The sequence below is a fragment of the Solanum pennellii genome, chromosome 7 (assembly GCF_001406875.1).
Source record: "Solanum pennellii chromosome 7, SPENNV200".
Classification (NCBI taxonomy): domain Eukaryota; kingdom Viridiplantae; phylum Streptophyta; class Magnoliopsida; order Solanales; family Solanaceae; genus Solanum; species Solanum pennellii.
Genome location: NC_028643.1, coordinates 65,568,989 through 65,588,477, shown reverse-complemented (window position 1 = coordinate 65,588,477; position 19,489 = coordinate 65,568,989).

Below are 19,489 nucleotides of genomic sequence, written 5' to 3'. Positions count from 1 at the left end.
TTATAATATTTGTTAATGTAATATAGTTTTAATTTTAAAAAAATAATTAAAATACATATCTCATAGATAGGGGGAGCCAAATCCGTAAATTTGTTTTGAAATAACAACTGACTTTTAAAAAAATAAATATTCTCTGTCAACTTACCCATTACTTCGGATTAATGACATATTAGTTAATAATGGAAAGGGTCAAAAATATCATTCTATTTTCATTTATTGGTTATATTTTTCGCTAATTATATTAAAAGGCTAATAGATATACTCATGTTATTACCAAATTTAGAAAGAGGTATATATTTTTAACATTTTTTCATCATGACAAGGTCAAGAATTCATGTAGCCTGATATTTAGGTGACAATAGATATTCCGTGATATGTTATATTAGAGTTAGATTATTTTATTTTTTAGATTTTAATCTTTTTTGTCTTTAATTTTTCCTTTTCTTTTCTCTTTTTCACTATTAGCCTTTAAAGTCGGGAAGGAAAAAAAATATATAGCGTTACATATTACGTGGCATTCATTTTATTCAAATGTCAGCCCACGTGGGCTTTCACTTTGTCATGGTGAAAATATGTTAAAAAGAAGAATATTTTTTGTTAATTTTGATAATGACCCAGAGTATAAATAGGAATAAACTTAGCTAATAGACTAAAAGAGAGATATTTTTTACCATTTTCCTAGTTAGTAGTTCGGAGGTAACACGGTAAACTCATTCATACATACTGCTATATGAAGCTTGTTACTTAAAATGGAAAGAGGCTTGAACAAGAGTGATACTACGATCCAAGCTATCGTGAGTGATATTCATATTAAATCAATCAACTAATAATCCAAATTTAACCCATCAAACCAATTTACGAAACAAAGTCATTGTATAAAATAATAAGAAACAGTTAAAACGAAAAAAAGATCAAGTTCTTATAAATTTAATCAATTATTCAAAATATTGACGGAAGTTAACCTCCAAAAATCTGAAAGGAACCGAAACTCTAAGGTATCTAGAATAAGGGGAAGCAACCCCAATAAATAAAGCAAAAATTAACTCTACGATATATCTGATTCCAAAAAGATGAAAAAGAACTAGTATGAATCCATAACAGCCCTAACAGCCCAAAAGAAATAGATCACCCTTAAATTTGGTTATCGTGAGTATCAAAGTTGAAGACTCAAGACACTCACCTAAATATGCTCTGTACTCAACAACAAAATAAGGATAATATCACTACACAATCATCGTATACTCATACTTTGTAGGATCACAAAATCAGTTCTAAGATATGAATGTAAAAAAGTATGAAAATGCAATTATATACAAGCAAATACATATATTAACATATCAAAATAGATGTAGACTCCCAGTCACAAGTCTTGACTTACAACTTACAAGCACATGAAACAAGTCCTACATGATTATAATAACATATATCAGTTCTCTCATGGAACCAACACACAAATTGTTAGTGTACTAACGTGATATTCGAGTCAATCATTATTTGTGTGTTAATATGGTACTCGAGTCAACTATATTTTAATATGTTCATGTGGAGTATCATTGGCGTATTACTCTTAGGAAGGGTCTTAATGGAGGAAAAAATCTCAATTTGGATAAACTGATCATGAACTAAACTGCGGCTTATGATTTGGTTATAATCTAGGTATCGTAAGACTATTGATCGATTATTGTGTTTTCATTATTGTTTAGATCGAGAACAAGATAAGACACTTCGAAAAGGAAGAGTTCGGATTTTTTGGAATTTCCAAGTCTTGCTTTGAGGAGGTGATGATTATTCATTTCCCAAGTTATTTATATATGCATGTCTACTGCTTTATAGTATCACTGGTTTAATTTTTGTTGAAAAAACTTAGAGGAAGAATATGAGATGACACCGTTTGATGATCTCATGCGACGAGCCTATTATTTTGCTTGTGATTTCGAGTGTGATTGTTCATTTTGATTGTGATTGTGCATGTTGTTGTGATTGTTGGTTGGTTCGAATACAACGTTGGTACATGAATACTAAGGATTGATTCGGATACAACGTAGGTACATGAATACTAACAGTCGGATCGGATACCATGTCTGATAAAAATACTAACATTGATTAGCTTAGGTACCGCACTAACACAATAACAATTTGTGTGTGGGTTTCATAAGAGGACCCGATATAAGCATTTTGTAATCATACGGGACATGTTCCATGAATTACTTGGTTCAAGATTGTGATTGGGTATATATATTATATTGTGGTTGTTGGTATATGTGTTGGCATGTTTTACTATTTTATAGTTATTTTCTTAAATTCATGTTTTGGAACTGGTTGTATGATCCTATCAGTACACTTGTGATTATGTATTGATATTGTCGTTGCTCTTTTTTTTTTTATTGAGTACATGATGTACTAATACTGTCGTTATTCTTTTTTTATTGAGTACATAGCATATTCAGGTGGATATTTCAAGCCCTCGGTGGAGAGATGCTTGAACATGCGATACATTGAGCTACTCTTTCGAGGCCGGGTGCCAAGATTCTTCTCCAATTCTTTGTTCATCCTTTCAGACAGACACGTTTCTGAAACTTTGGTTTATGATTTCTTAGTTGGGTTGCATCATTTCAGATACTTAGAGTTTTAGTACTATGACTTTCCGATTTTAAGGGGTTTAATTCCACAATGATTTTTGTTAAATAGTTGAGTTATGAAAACCTAATCTTTATCTATTAAAACTATCAATTAGTTATTGTCTTTCATGATTTGGCTTGTATAAGTAGTCTTGATGGATTAATTTGGGTTAGTAAATGCTTTTCCACTTAAGGCACAACGATCTGAGTTGTGACATTACCTGAGTAGGATTGACAAGGTAAGACCTAACCCCCTTGCTAGTACTTATTTCTATTGAGGATTTATATTTTAATATTTTTTTTAAAAGAAAAACTTCTACACACTCTGTCTAGTAGTATAAATTTGTGGGGAAAATAAGCTTAAATAAAAATTAAATAAAATAGAAATTGTGATTTTTACTCAATTACGTATTATTTACTATATATATTGTTTAAGCTTCCCTTAAAAGGAACCCGATTCCTTAAGTCGAATAATTGATACTAGCTTCTAAAAGAGGAAGACTGTCTAGCGGCTTAGTATAATGTTTAATTTAATATTGGCCTTAAGCCACAAGACAATAGGAAATGGTAGATTTCTTTCAAAAATAAAAAATTAGAAAGGTTTTTCAAAAATTAAAAGCACACTCCATGTTATTTTTTTTATTGGATCATAATTACAATTTGATTATACTTATGGAGTTAAAATTGGAATATATATATGTCAATATAGCATGTGAAAGTACAGAAGGGAACATCAATTTTCAAATGACATAGATCATAATACATGTTTTGACTCAAAGATGTGTACTATTTAACAACCTATATCCTAACCTAAGTAAATACATGATATTTTTAGAATAATATCTCTCTAATGATACATACATGTTTTGTATCAAATAATTAAACTTCAAGCATAATAGATCAAATAATACCTAATAAAATAATTGGTCAATTACTATATAAAAAAGTTTAAATATTTAAATGGTTGTATATTCATATACCTACAAAATTTATCTTGTTTTTCCAAATAGGAAGTTAATTTCTAACTTTATGTTTTCTCATTTTACCTTTAGATACAACAATAACATATATTAAATATTTAAATGGTTGTATATTCATATACCTACAAAATTTATCTTGTTTTTCCAAATAGGAAGTTAATTTCTAACTTTATGTTTTCTCATTTTACCTTTAGATACAACAATTACATATATTCAATGTGATTTCATAATTAAGGTTTAGAGAGAATAGAATATATACAGACTTTATGATTATCTTTGCAGGATAATTAAATAAGTTGTTTATAATAGACACTCAGAATCTTAAAGTTAGCTAAGTGCACTATTGTAACGTGTAAGCAAGGTTTAGCATAAACGCATATGATTCTACCAACAAAAATTGTCTAAATTAACTGGAATATTTTATTACCACTATTAATTAAGTTTTAAGTATAGATCTCAACAATTAAGGTGTCCCTTTCGCCCTGATGCATTTTACCATGGAAAAATATCATAAAATTTGGTAGCAATAATTAAGAGTAATAATAATAATAATAATTAAAATAGTTGAGCTAGTCAGTTGACTTGTACTTGCAATATAATACAAGGTTGTTGAACAACACCAGTAAATTAAAGTTTATTTATGGGGTTGTTAGAATCTACTTCTCCTTAATCATTTTCCAATCTAATAAGTAGTTGCCTTTTCCAATTAGCTGTTTTTTCTTCTTAATCTTGGGCTCAATGATTTATGGTCATAGGATACATAAAAGATGAGATATCAAAACACATTTTAGTTATGAGTCTGAAATTTAAATAATGGATAAAAAAAAATAATGATTTTAAGTTCACCAATTATCTAAAGACTTCCAAATAAAAATTTTACGAATTTGAGCCGAAAATAGAATGATGCATAGTTCAATTAAATAGTCTTGCAAAAAAAAACCACAATTATTTATTTTATAAAAATACTCCATTACATCATTACTTTGGTTAAATCTTGTTTTTATTTGGCTAAATAAATATATTTTTGAAGTAAGTTATGTAGGGATCAGAAATAGAAAAGAATTATATAGTTGACAAAACTACACATAGCTCACTTTTTTAGTGCGCTACGTATTTTCTAAAAATAACATATCAAGCTTCACCGTCATTAAGGTATAGTTCAATCATTAAGCATAATTGAATCGACAAATCAAGTTAAGCCGATGTAAAATTGATTTTTATTTTTGTTCAATTGATTTGAATTGAAAAAATATTCGTTCATTTTTCTACTTGATTTGATATTAAAAAAAAAGTTAAATCAAATTCAAATCAAATGAATATATATAATTTTATTTTTTACATAATTTTTTTAATTATAAGGTACTTTGTAAGTATGTTTTAAATTAGTTTACAACCTTCCATATTTGATACTCTCGCTATCCCAATTTATATGACATATCTTACGTTTTGAGAGTAAAAAAGTTTAAGTTTGACCATAAATTTGAGCATGAAATCTTTAATTTTTTTGAAATAAAATTTATATATTTGTAAAGTACGTAAGAAAAGTACTACGAGTCACAATAATTGATAATTTAAAATATTTATAAAAATCTATGAAAAGTTACGATAAAAAATAGACTTATTTGTCTCTTGAAATCCGAAAAATGATATATAAAATGGGACGAAGGTAATATATTATTTCATATTTGAGCTTGGAATATGACTTGAGAAATTGATATTTATTGTGTCTTTTCGTGTGTTTATGATATATGGCCCCAAGGGCGGATCCACGTGTATTATTACAGGTGCATTTGCACCAGTTAACTTCGAAAAATTATGTATATATATGTGTATATATCTACGCTTGAGATAAATATATATTTTGAGAGGCACCCAAAAACCAAAAGCCAGTTGGGTTAGACGCCGAACTCCATTGAGAAGTAGGAGGATTACTAGTTTTGAATTGTCACCTCACAAGTGCAAAGTGAAATTTAAAACTACCACTTCACCTAAAGCACTTTATTTATTAGAATCATCAAATTTATTTATATATGAATATCGTAATTTTGTATTTCATGTAAATCAATATTGGACACATACTTTAACTAAGCGCATTATCATTGTTAATGCACCCGTCGTCTTCAAATCCTGAATTCGCTCATGTATGGCCTAACACAATGTCTTGGAGAGATCATTGTACATCTTAATTTTTCAATTTTGTTTATTTTGTCTTGAAAATACAATATTTCAAATGTCCTTAAATAATATTATCATTTACTCATGTGCCAATGATATCATATGCCTTTTCAGTTGAGAACTTTAGAGCTACATTAAATTACACAATCAAGAGAATAACCTTTTCAATTTGATCACTATCTCGATCACCGCTTAATTATAAGAACTTAGAAATAAAAAAATAAAAAAAAATCAACTAAATGGAAATCAGAAAAATCAATTTTATGTTGATATGATTTAGTTTATAAATTTAATCAATCAACATAATTGATTTAGTTATTTTTTAGAGATAAGGGTCAAAAACACACTTAATCTTTTTTTTCTTTAGTTTCATATTTGAACTATTGATAGTATGAGTTTCATATTTAACTATCACTTATTAGTTTGAAAAACACGCATCTTTCTTTGTTTACACTCTCATCATGCTATGTAAATATACTCTTCTCTTTTATTTAAGAAATTTGTCACATCACACTATATGAATAAAATATTTCACGTTGATAAAAAATAAAATAATTATTGATTCTAGTTAAAGGTAAGGAATAATGCACAAGCATCCCCTCAATCTATGCCCGAAATCTCAGAGACACACTTATTCTATACTAAGGTCCTACTACCCCCTTAACTTATTTTATTAATAATTTTCTACCCCTTTTCGGCCTATGTGACACTATCTTGTGGGTCCAACGTTGTTTGACTTTTTTTTTCAAGCTAGTGTCACGTAAGCCGAAAAGGGATATAAAATTACTTATAAAATAAGTTCAGGGGGGTAATAGGACCTTAGTATAGTATAAGTGTGTCTCTGAAATTTTAGGCGTAGGTTGAGGGGGTACTTGTGCATTTTCCTTAAAGTTAAATATTAAAGTATTACTATCCCCCTCCCCTACAAAAAAATTTATAAAATACAACTAAGTATTTTTCTTACCCCACTCCACCCCATCCTCTCACCATACTCCCCCCATCCCAATTCTTGTATAAAAGTTTTTTAAAAAATTCTTACTTCATCTCAACCCCATAATGATTTAGATATTATTTTAATTTCTTTTTAAAGAAAATGTACCCCGTCGCACATAACTTTTGCTTACAATTTTTTCTCATTTTGTGTTAAATATATATTTTCTTAAAAAAATAATTGTTTTACTTGACACAAGATTTTTTAAATTTTTTTTTTGTTTCTGTTATGTTCGGTACACAAGTAGAAAAGAATATTTCAAAAATATATGTACACATCTAACACAAAATGAGAAAAAGGCAAAAAAATAAATAAACTAGGAGCGGAGGGCTAGACAGGGTGAAGTAGAATTTTATTTTATTTTTAAAAAAATAATACTAAATTGTAAAACTAAAGCAAAATAAGACAAGGAATATAAAAGATTAATCAATAGAAATAGGGAGACAAAAGATGAGAGCATTTCTTATTCTTCAAATCTTCAAGTGTATACAATATGAACCCTTATGCCTCTATTTATAATGTAACATAGAGGCATACAAAATGTTAGTCATAAACATGACATTAACATGAATATAATGGGGAGGTTATGAAAGTGAAATGTTACAAGAATAATGGTTATAAAGGTGGAGGCTATGGAGGTTATGATCATCTTCGTAATTAGGAAAATAGTGGAGATAATGGATGAGTAACTTCTTGGTGTGACATCCACATTATAATATTTTATAATACTCCCTTTTGAATGTCCATAAATAATATGCCTCGTTAAAACCTTACTAGGAAAAAAACCTTGTGGGAATAAATCCTAGTGAAGGAAAAAGAGTACACATATCCTTTAATACGCTTGAATGTTGCCTCGTTAAAAACCTTACCAGAAAAACCCATTTGGGACAAAACCATGGTTAAGGAAAAGAGTACAACGCATATTTTTCTCCTCTTGGTAAAAACTTTACTCAATATCTTGGAGACGATGCATTCGGATCTTATATCACAACTTTGATGTTAATAATCCTAAGTGAAAAAGTTTATAAGATTATCATTTGAACGAGCCTTTGAACATCTATCTCAGCCTTTTGTTGAAGATAATGTGTGAAAAGACTGTCATGCCCCTTTTTTTTCTCAATATTTTTTGATATTTATTGTTTTGAAAGAAAAAGAGTTTTTCCAATTAAAGTGACATTTTGAAAAGGGATAATTATTATTCGGAGTCGTCACTTGGAATTGAGTTTTGGTGTTCCAAGTCACCTTATTTAAATCCTCAATCAAAAGGAAATTTGACTCTATTTTTTATTGGTCTGCAAACAAGAAATACGGATAAGGAATTCTGTTGACCGAGGGGAAGGTGTTAGGCACCCCTCAAGTCCCGTGGTTCTAGCACGGTCGCTTTATTAACTTTGGTATGACTTGACTTAATTTTTGGATATTGTATTATTTAACTTAATAATAAAATTGTTATTTACCCTCAGATTTATTCTAAACTTATTTGAAACTGATTTATTCATTTTGAATGGTTTTTTTTTTTGTGCGTCCATTAATTTTAAACTTGAACATACGTATATTTCTTTTTCTGCTTATATTTGTATGTTTTAATTTTTAATGTTATTATAGGTAGAATATATATTGACATCTAGTTTCTAAGAACTAGAATTTGTGTAGGAAAGAGATATTTAGAGTTCAAGTTAATTTAGAATTATATATTTATTTATTTAATTTAGATTTAAAGTAGGAAAAAAATAAAATTTTATAAGATTTGAAGTTAGTTTTATCAAGAAATCCCGAATAGATCAGGAATATTTTTTTTTTAAAAAAATAGAAATTTTTCCTTTTATTATTATTATTTTTGTACGTTTTTTTTTGTTTTAATTTTTTTTTTATATATATTTTTTTGTTTTCTGTGTAACAACTCCGTTTCTCTTTTTATATTTGTTTTTTTATTTTTTTATTTTTTATTTATCATTATTTTACAGTTTTGCTTTCTTCTTCCTTTTTTTTTAAAAAAATAATTTTTGTTACTTCTTCTTCTTCTTTTTTTTTTTTAATGTTTTTTTCGATCTTTTTAATTTCTACTTATTGTTTTATTAGTTTTATATTTTTATTTTTTATTTTCATTCTACTTCTCTCTTCTTATTTTTTTTTCGATTTTTCATTTTTCATGTTTTTTTTTCTTTTTTTTTCTGCACGTATTTTTTTTCTTGTATATTTTTTATTTGTTTTCAATTTTTTGTTTACGTTTTTAGTCATTTTATATATATNCGTTTAAATATTTCTTGTTTTAACATTCTGTTTTACTACCTTATTTTTTGTTACACTGTTGTTTCTCTTTTTTTTTTTAATCATTTTTTTCTTCATCGTTCTTTTTCTTTTTCTATACATATAATTGTTGTTGTTGTTTTCTTATGTTATCTTATTTTTTTATCACTCTTCTTCATTATTTTTTTTATTATAACTCTAAATAATATTCATATATTATCTTAATAATAAATTTTAGTAATCCGAATTAGATAAGCATTTTATGTTATTCTAAAGACATCTTTTAATCCAAATAATGTATTAAAAAGACTAAAACATATTAAACATAAGTTTTTTTTTTGCTAATCAGTTAAATTTTATTTTGTATCCTAATCTAAAGAGTCTACAATAAATTCAACAAAATCTTCTGAATTGAAGACTAGAGGGAAAGATATGCTAATCTATTCAAATTTAACAATTCAATATCATGAAGCGATATAAATTACAAAATGTATCTAAAATGCATAATAATAATAATAATAATAATAATACATGATGCATATTTAAGTTATTTATTTATTTATTTATTCTTAACAATAAGAATCTCTGACAACATTTTCTTAAGCTTTTGCAAATTCTAAAAATAATTCAATCACAAAAATGATATTTCATAATAATAATAATAACACACTATTAAAAGAATTTCATATAGTTAGAATTAAACTTTCTTACAAGCATTTCATTAAAATCATACAAGAATTCAAGAATTTAGAGTTACCTCGTATTATTGATTCACCACAAAAATAATTGCTACGATCTACTGATTTCCAAAGTTAATAAACAAGTATTAACTTTAATGAGCGACGAATTGAAACCACAAACAAAATTCTAACTCTAACCTAAATTTCAAAAGAATAACTCACTTTTCTTCTCCTTGATTTTTACTCTTGCTTTTTGTTTTCTCTCTCGTCTTTCAATCTCCGTTCCTTTTTGTGTGTTCTCTATATCTCCCTGTATATTTTTTTTCAACTGAACGTGGGGTTATATTATATTTTTTGGGTGAGAATCTGGTGCTAATTTAAAGGAACGTAATAGAGTGGGATTAGGATTAAATTTGAACTATTGTTGAGGGAATTATGGTTGAGAAATAATTAAATAATTAACCTACTAAATAACAATAATAGGAAAATTAGTTTTTGGGAGTTTGAGGTTAATTAAGATAAAGGGAAGGTAATTTGAATATTTAGGACTCTTCTTCTTTTCTTCTTTTTCTTTTTTTTTTAAATTTATTTTTTCTTTTTTTTTTTAATATATACTATCATTATTTTTTAAACTAATTAAAAGTTAAAGATTTAAAACAAATACCATAAATTCATAATTTTTTATTATTAAAGTAATTTACAATTTATTTATTTTTATTTATTTTAAATATAACTTTTTTTAAATTGGTGTTTAATCTTTATATTTTGGTAAAAAATTAGGTGTTCACAGAGACTTTTGGTGAATTATGTTGTACCTGATCTCCTTTGATTCCATCCTCCATTCAATTGAGCTATATATTATTTTCGTATATGGTGGCTGAAATATCCTTTTCAAAGGAAAATAACATATTTTCTGAATATGATAGATTAGATTCCAACCAAACACACCCTTGACTTACTTCATTGATCAATATGATTCGAAGAAGTGGTTACAAATGTTTGTTGAATGCCAATATATTGTTGTGCCTCCATATGTAAGCAAATAACTCATTTGCAATCGATCTTTATGTAGATCAAATAAATATTTTGCATTCACACAATCAAATCATTTCTGACTAATGAGAGATTGATCAATTTCATTGAAACTCGTCTTTTCATCTCAAAGAAAGTCACACATCTTCTACCATTTGTATAACCAACAATCTGTAAGTGCACCAATTGCACTAATACATAAGATTTTAAATCATTTTCATGAGGTTGAAAAGATCATTTCTTTGTGTTAAGCAATCTCAAAATCATTGAGTACTTAATGGAATAGTTTTAAGACCTTTTAAATCCTTCAAGGATTTTCATATAACCTTCATCGTCTAGTTAGACGTAATAATCATTCATTATGCATATTCAAGTATTTCATCTATTGCTAGACTGAAACAAATCTCATTGCATTCACCACTGGAGAACATATCTCCATTTAATAATGCCAGGACTTCTGCGAAAATTCTTTATGCCCTGAGGCACGAATCGTACTTTGTATCTTACGGTTATACTTTCGCACAATGATTCATTTGTACCCTCAGTGACATATATTTTGATCTATGAACTATATGTTCAAAAACATCATTTTTCTATGTGAAACAAAATATACTTGAATAGTGTTAATCATTTATCTGTCCACACTATATGACAGATTCAAATTTAAGATCGTCGTAACCATTTATAGCATTGAGTGCTACATCATATCAAATATACCGTCGACGATCGTTTTGATATCGATCCAATATGACATAAGTTATCGATATCTCTTCATTTTTTTTATATCATTTTCAGGTACCTGAACCTTTGCCAAGGTTTATGAAATGTTATGTCATAGTGCTCTTTCAAAACACTTACTTCATTATCAATGACCATTTTGATAATTTACTCATCTCCTTCCTCAAGGAGTTTTACATTTGAAATCGACTGGTCTATCACACTTTTGGCGTACCATAGACTCTGTCCTTCAAGGACTTTTATTGGAGCATTTGCGGCTTAATTAAAATATTGGATCAGCAAATACATCTGGCAAATTACTTGCAACATTTTGCAAATGAATTATCTCTTGAACTTCAAGTTCACATTTTTTTTAACGAGTATCTAGATAATTCACCCTCACATAATTTTCAGCTGCTACACATATCGCCCCCTAATGTTAAGAAATCTAACATTCACCCTCAACCTCAATTGGGTATCCATCTTTGTGCATGGTGGAGCAATAAAATCTATGTGCACATGTCAAATTTTTAGATGGAAATTATTTGGTTCCTGACCCTGAACCAATTGTGTTGGGAGAACCTTGTTGGCTTGATGCATACATGTTAAATAAACTTATCTCATACGAAATTTTATTTAAGAGATGTGTTCTCATAATCAATGGTCTAAATATAATTGGAGGCATACAATTTTTGCTAAACCAACCAGCATTATCAACATGACTTTATAGTTTGGAATTGTGCTCTTAATTTGATAATTCGAGCAAACAACCTTAAAAAACCAATTTGTAAGTTGATACAAATGCATATATGACCATACCATAGATGCGTCTATTAAATCATAATAGTAAACAGTCCACATGGTCGGTGAACGGGCCCATATTCACCTTTTTATATGTTCCAAATAATTTTAGGGGATACAATCCCAACCTTAGCTGGTACAATGATCATTTTATCACGAGAACAAGCTACAAAAGAGAAATCTTGAAGAATCTTTTATTTCTTCAACATATATACACGTGAATTCTCAATTTCTCTTGCATCGCATTTGAATCGGAATGACCAACCGATTATGCCAACTGATATTTATTCAAGTAAACTTCTAGTTTACTTTTGCATATTCCATCACCATGTCCGTATTTTTATACAACAAACAACGAAAAAAATGGATAATCTTATACGTAAATATTTACTACCTACTTTGATTTAGTAATTTGAAGATATGAAATCTTCCCATAATTTATTGTCTCAATATAATATTTGATTTTAATTTTTCTGAAACATAAAAAGTTTCTTTTGAGACTTACTACAACCCCAATATTATGAATAATTTCGTTCCTCCAAATAGTAACAATTAGCCCTTTCGAAACTATCAATTAATTTTGTGTACTACCACAATTTTCACAATGTCATTCTTATGGTGACCATCTCCTTCAAGGAGAAAATTTTTATTTTTGTCATGATTAAAATTATAACATTCAAGACTTATTTCTTGATATCCAATCACAAATTTGTGTTGCCACACAATAACATTTATTTTGATCATGACCACAACCTTTACAGAATAGATTTATTCTTTCTTTTGTCCTCCAATAGTTCATTTTAAAATATACCACAATATTTGTGTAGTACTCAAAGTATATATATGACCAAAATGACTATTTATGTGAAAATATTTTCTTTCAATCTCTCAAACCTCCCGTAGAGGTGAGATGTGACATTCATCCAACAATACATGAACATATTCTTATCCATACGTACACAAGTCACATTTTCTTCAAGAAATGGACCATAACCATTTCTACATGTTTCATAAGTTTTTATTAGAAATTCATTGTCATGTTTTGACATTATGTAACTCACCTCAACATCGCTTTAAGAGGTAAAATGTACCAAATCTACTACCACTTTGTATTCATTTATTTTGATGGAGAATTTACAAAACTTTTTAAATTGGATTGCACGAACAACAATGTGCCCAACTTCTCATACCACTTTGATGGATAAAAATTGTCTTTAACAATTATCTTCACATTTGAAGGACCATCTCAAGTACAATGTGTCCAATAACCTTTAATACAATTTTAATGGACAAAATTGTCTTCACATTTGAAGGAACATCTTAAGAACCCATAATGTTCTTTCTTTTAATTTCCACAATGATGACCATTAACATTTTACCATACCCGTATTCATACATTCCTCATTCACATAAGAGAATGGAGCAAATTAATTGGGTAGATTTCATGACTTTCGGTCAAAAGTATAAAACTTTATGTTAGTCATCATCATATCATCACTATAATGCATTAGGACTTTAACCCAATGTCTTACCCATATAAAGACACCTTTGGTCATAAATAGGACTTGAACCCAACTTTTTATTATCATGGTGCACCAAGACTTTAACTCGATGTCTTACCCACTTGGTGCGGTGAAACCTGAATTCACCGTCTTACCCTCAACCAATGCCTTGATAAACCAAATGAATTACCAAAAAAATAATTATCAAAAATCATAAATATAATCTGAACCTGATTTGATATACAAGAAAAATAAAAAAAAAATCAATTAATTAGAACAACATGTTAGAATCATATAAAAGTCCCAAGTTAAAATAAATTCAAACATTTTAATAGTCCCTCTCAACATTGTTATGAAGATTATTATAATTTACTAACCATTTTAGAATAACTACAAAACAAGCTTTGTTAGTACAAATAATATGTTAATAACTCAACATGCATAGTTTAGATTTAAAAAAAAATAAAGATGTGCAAAAGTAAACAACAATAATAATTCAATCAATATATATATGTCAAATAACTCAATAAAACAAGATCATAAACAACAATTTTGTTTACAAATTGTTAACTTACAAGACTAATTTTACTTTTTAAATCTATAGGTGATCACATTAAAAGTTTGCTAAAGGAAAAAGCAACTTGTTGGACTCATATGATTTTGAGATGGATTAAATGATGCATAATCAAAAGTAAAATATAAAATAAATTATATAGTAATTTACCTTGAGAGAAAAATAAACACAAATATTTTTACCTTCTGTATATTTTTTGCTTCAATTCTTCAATAGTAGAACAATCGTGCTGATTACGTGTTGTAAAACTAAACCAAACTAACAATATAAAGATAAAGAAAATAAGAATATAAGACAAGAGATATAGAAGATGAAAACCATAGAAATAGGGAGACAAAAGATGAGAGCATTTCTTATTCTTCAAAGTATTCAGCAAATCTTCAAGTGTATTCAATATGAACCCTTATGCCTCTATTTATATTGTAACATAGAGGCATACAAAAGGTTAGTCATAAACATGACATTAACATGAATATAATGGGGGAGGTTATGAAAGTGAAAGGTTACAAGAATAATGGTTATAAATAACCCGAATGGGTCGGGTTATTTTAAACAGAGTCGGGTTATTGGGTTAAAATAAGGAATAGAGTTTTTTTTAAAAAAAAATTGGGTCATTCCATCTAATAAGGGATAAATTTGGTGAAATTAGTAACGAAAGGGGTAACATTAACTTTATTTTAACGGCGAGGGGTAAAATTAACTTTATTTTAGGGCAAGGATAAATTTAAACAATAAATCAAAATTTGGGAGTATTTTTGACCCTTTTTCCTATTTGATAACATACTATCAATTTTTTTTAAGAGAAGAGTGGAGGAGCGGGTGAAGTCTAAATTTTTTAAAAAGATTTTATAAATTTTTTTTTTAAAAAAAAAATGGATAGGGGAATTGTCGGGGTTGGGCGAGGAGATGGTGGAGTGGATGGAATTTTAAATTTATTTTTATATTCTTTTTAATAGTAATACTTTAATATTTAGCTTTTAACGAATATTAATAGATTATTTAATTTTTATCAAGGTGAAATAATTTATTCATGTGATGAGATTTTGAAAATAAAAGAGAGAGTGTATTACATACACCATTGAAGATGTGTTTCTTAAACTAATAAGTGATAAATTTGGTTTAAAATTCACTCTCTTATATATGAAATTAAAAGAAGAAAACAACTTAGGTGTTTCTGACACTTATCTATATTTTTTAATGAAAAGTCAAAGTCAAACTAATATATAGACACCCTTAATGGACATTATGATTGATGAAATTCACTTATATAATATTCTTTTTATATGGAAAATAATAGACCTTCAACTAGTGGTAGAATCTAGAATTTGATGGTCTTAGGTGATCAAATCCTTTAACTTAAAGGTTCTAGCGGAAAAAATAATTTCTAGAAACTTACTAATATTTTTATAGTTTAATTTAGTAAAGAAGTACAAAAAAATAGAAAAGTTAAAAAAAAAAGAAGGAAAAAGTCAATCGTGAAAACGTATAAAAGAAGAGTAAAAAAAATACATGAAAGAAGTTTGAGTTAGTTTTTTCAACAAAAATATAGAGGGATTTGAACCCTCACTAGAGTGATCAATGATTAAAATTCTACTCCTCAACTAAAATACCTACAAGACGTTTTGTTCTTGCCCGCTAGTTGTTTATATCCATTTTTAAGTATTTTTTATATACATATATACAAAATTTTCGTTTGAATCAATGGGTGTTCGAGCATGAATATCTTGAAAGTTATAGAGGAACTTGATAGATGCCAACTAAAAACATACAATGTGTGGGAAGGAAGGTTCATCAAAGTGAAGAGAAAGAAGAAAGATGTAATGTGTGCAAGTGATCATTTCTTAAATTTAAGAAATTCACCAAAAAGAGACAATCAAATAAGACGTATTTTATTCTGTCTATCTTACATACAAGTATCATTCTATCAACACTTAGTGTCTTTTATGGTGCGGAGATGGGCACTACATTCACATGATAAGTACAAACATACGAAGTTGCATACCGTCCCTTTAGGCTATTGCCACTATTGAACTTAAAATTTCTTTTTTACTATGATTTGATATATATACAGGTGCTATATGTAAGTTGAACCTATACATAACACATTCATTTATATAGGTACTAGTAGAGACTTTATTAGACATTGTTGCGAATTGTATATATTCACAAATGTTATGTCTTGTTGCATATGATTTTGGGCTAGAAGCCCATATGAATATTTGTAAGATTCTTTCTTTCAATTAGACTTATTTGTTCTAGTATATGTCTTGTTTATATCCCTCATTCTATTTACTATTATTAAAGAGTCTGGAAAATATTTCACTTTTAGCTAAATTGTTATTACAATATCAAATTTCATGGAAGACTTTTTATCTCTATACTATTTAATAGTATATTTTAAAGTTATATATGTCCACGTGAACACATTACTATTTATAATTGTGCAATACTTTTTATGTCCACGTGAGCACATGTATAACTTTAGGACCCGTTTGGTAGGAGGTATTAATCAAAATAGTCCATGAATTATATTTTAGTTCAAGAAAAACATTGTTTGGTTATTCTATTTAACATAATCCATGGATTAGTTATACCTCATACAGGTCTTATCTAATCCCTAGAAAAGGGAGGGATAACTAATCTAAGGTTTAACAATCCTTGGATAAGACCCCTAAATTACTAAACTATCCCCAAATCCTTTTTTCTAAATTTTTTATGTAATTTAATGTTCTTTTATTTTTTTATATTAGGATATTTAAATATTCTTTTAAATTCTCCAAATTCGTTCTATATAATTTGATGATTTCACAAACTAATTTTTTCTCCTCTTCATCTTTGATTTGCTATATTGGGGTGATTTTTTAATTTTTTTTTAAATATTGTTGATTGACCACATTAACTATTAGTTTTCTTTTTTTTTTTAAAAAAAAGTTTCGTTTATTTGAACAATTTAAGTACTCTTAAAACTATGTTAAATTTAAGGTGTATTTGACCAATAAAAAATTAAAAATATATTGTGCTATTAAGGATGGTGGCACATCACACCTCAAAATTAATAATAATTTTTTTTATATTTTAGTATTTGTTATAAAATCAAGATTATAAGAAGAAGACAAGAGAAGTAGATGTAGGAGAAAACTTTCTTCTTATTCAAGTATATGTAAGTTTCATACGTATATTATACAATAGTGAATGAACAACCCTATTTATAGAGTGAGAAATCACTCCAAAGGTCACCATATTAAGTATCATAATAAATAGATACATTCTTATCCAAAAAGGTTCATGAAACCTAGTGAATATGAATGGTTGTTCATGTAATAACTTTATGGACTATCCACTTATTCAATAGATTTATAACATTCCCCCTTGGATGTCCATAGATTGTGCCTCGTTAAAACCTTACTAAAAAAAAACTGTGGAAAAAAATTCTAGTGAAGGAAAAAGAGTACACATATCTTTTGATACGCATTATTTGCTGCCTTATTAAAAACCTTTCTAGGAAAACCCAGTGGGACAAAACCTAGATTAAGGAAAAAAGAGTACAGTGCGTATTTTACTCCCCCTGATAAAAACCACGATTCAGATGGTTAAGTTTCCGCATTCCAATTTTGTGAACCATCTTCTCAAGAGTTAAGGCCGGTAAAGATTTGGTAAATAAATCTGCTGGATTATCACTCGAACGAATTTGTCGCACATCAATATCACCATTCTTCTGGAGATCATGTGTGAAGAATAATTTTGGTGAATCTGTTTCGTTCTATCTCATTTTATAAAGCCTCCTTTTAATTGAGCTATGCATGCATCATTGTCTTCAAAGAGTATTGTGGGTATCTTGACGTCACACTTCAAATCACATCTTTCTTTGATAAAATGTATTACTGATCTTAACCATACATATTCTCTACTTGCTTCATGAATGGCTAATATCTCAGCATGATTTGAAGAAGTAGCAACAATAGACTGCTTCCTAGATCGCCATGATATAGCAGTACCTCCGTATGTGAACAGATAGCCTGTTTCTGATCGAGCTTTATATGGGTCAGATAAATAACCTGCATCTGCATGACCAACAAGATCTGCACTATCTTTGTTAGTATAAAACAGACCCATATCACTAGTTCCCCTTAGATATCGCAATATATGTTTAACTCCATTCCAATGTCTTCGTGTAGGGGAAGAACTATATCTTGCTAACAAATTAACAGAAAATGCTATGCCAGGTCTCGTAGTATTAGCAAGATATATAAGTGCCCCAATTGCACTAAGATAAGCCACTTCTGGACCAAGAGGTTCCTCATTCTCTTCTTGAGGTCGGAATGAATCCTTACTCGCTTCAAGTGATCGGACAACCATTGGAGTACTTAATGGATGTGCTTTGTCCATGTAAAATCCTTTCAAGATTTTCTCAGTATAGGCAGATTGATGGATGAAGACCCCTTCTACTAAATATTCTATTTGTAGTCCAAGATAAATTTTTGTCTTTCCAAGATCTTTCATCTCAAATTCTTTCTTTAGATATTCAATTGCTTTTTGAACCTCTTCTGGAGTTCGAATGAGATTAATGTCATCATCATAAACAGCAAGAATAACAAACCCCAATGTTGTTTTCTTAATAAATATACAAGGACAAATGACATCGTTTATATAACCTTGTTTTATCAAGTACTCACTGAGGCGATTATACCACATGCGCCCTGATTGTTTTAAGCCATATAATGACTTTTGTAATCTGATTGAATACATTTCCCGAGATTTTGAACTACATGCTTCAGGCATTTTAAGTCCTTCCGGAACTTTCATATAAATTATATTATCAAGTGAACCGTAAAGGTAAGCTGTAACCACATCCATTAGATAAATTTCAAGATTTTCATGTACAGCTAAACCGATGAGATATCGAAAAGTTATTGCATCCATAACAGGTGAATATGTTTCTTCATAGTCGACACCGGGTCGTTGAGAGAATCCTTGTGAAACAAGGCGTGCCTTGTATCTTACAATCTCATTTCTCTCAATTTTTTTCGTACAAAGACCCATTTATAGCCAATTGGTTTAACATCACTAGGCGTTTGGACTACTGGTCCAAAAACCTCACGCTTAGCAAGTGAATTCAATTCTGATTCAATTGCTTCTTTCCATTTTGGCCAATCATGTCTTTGTCGACATTCT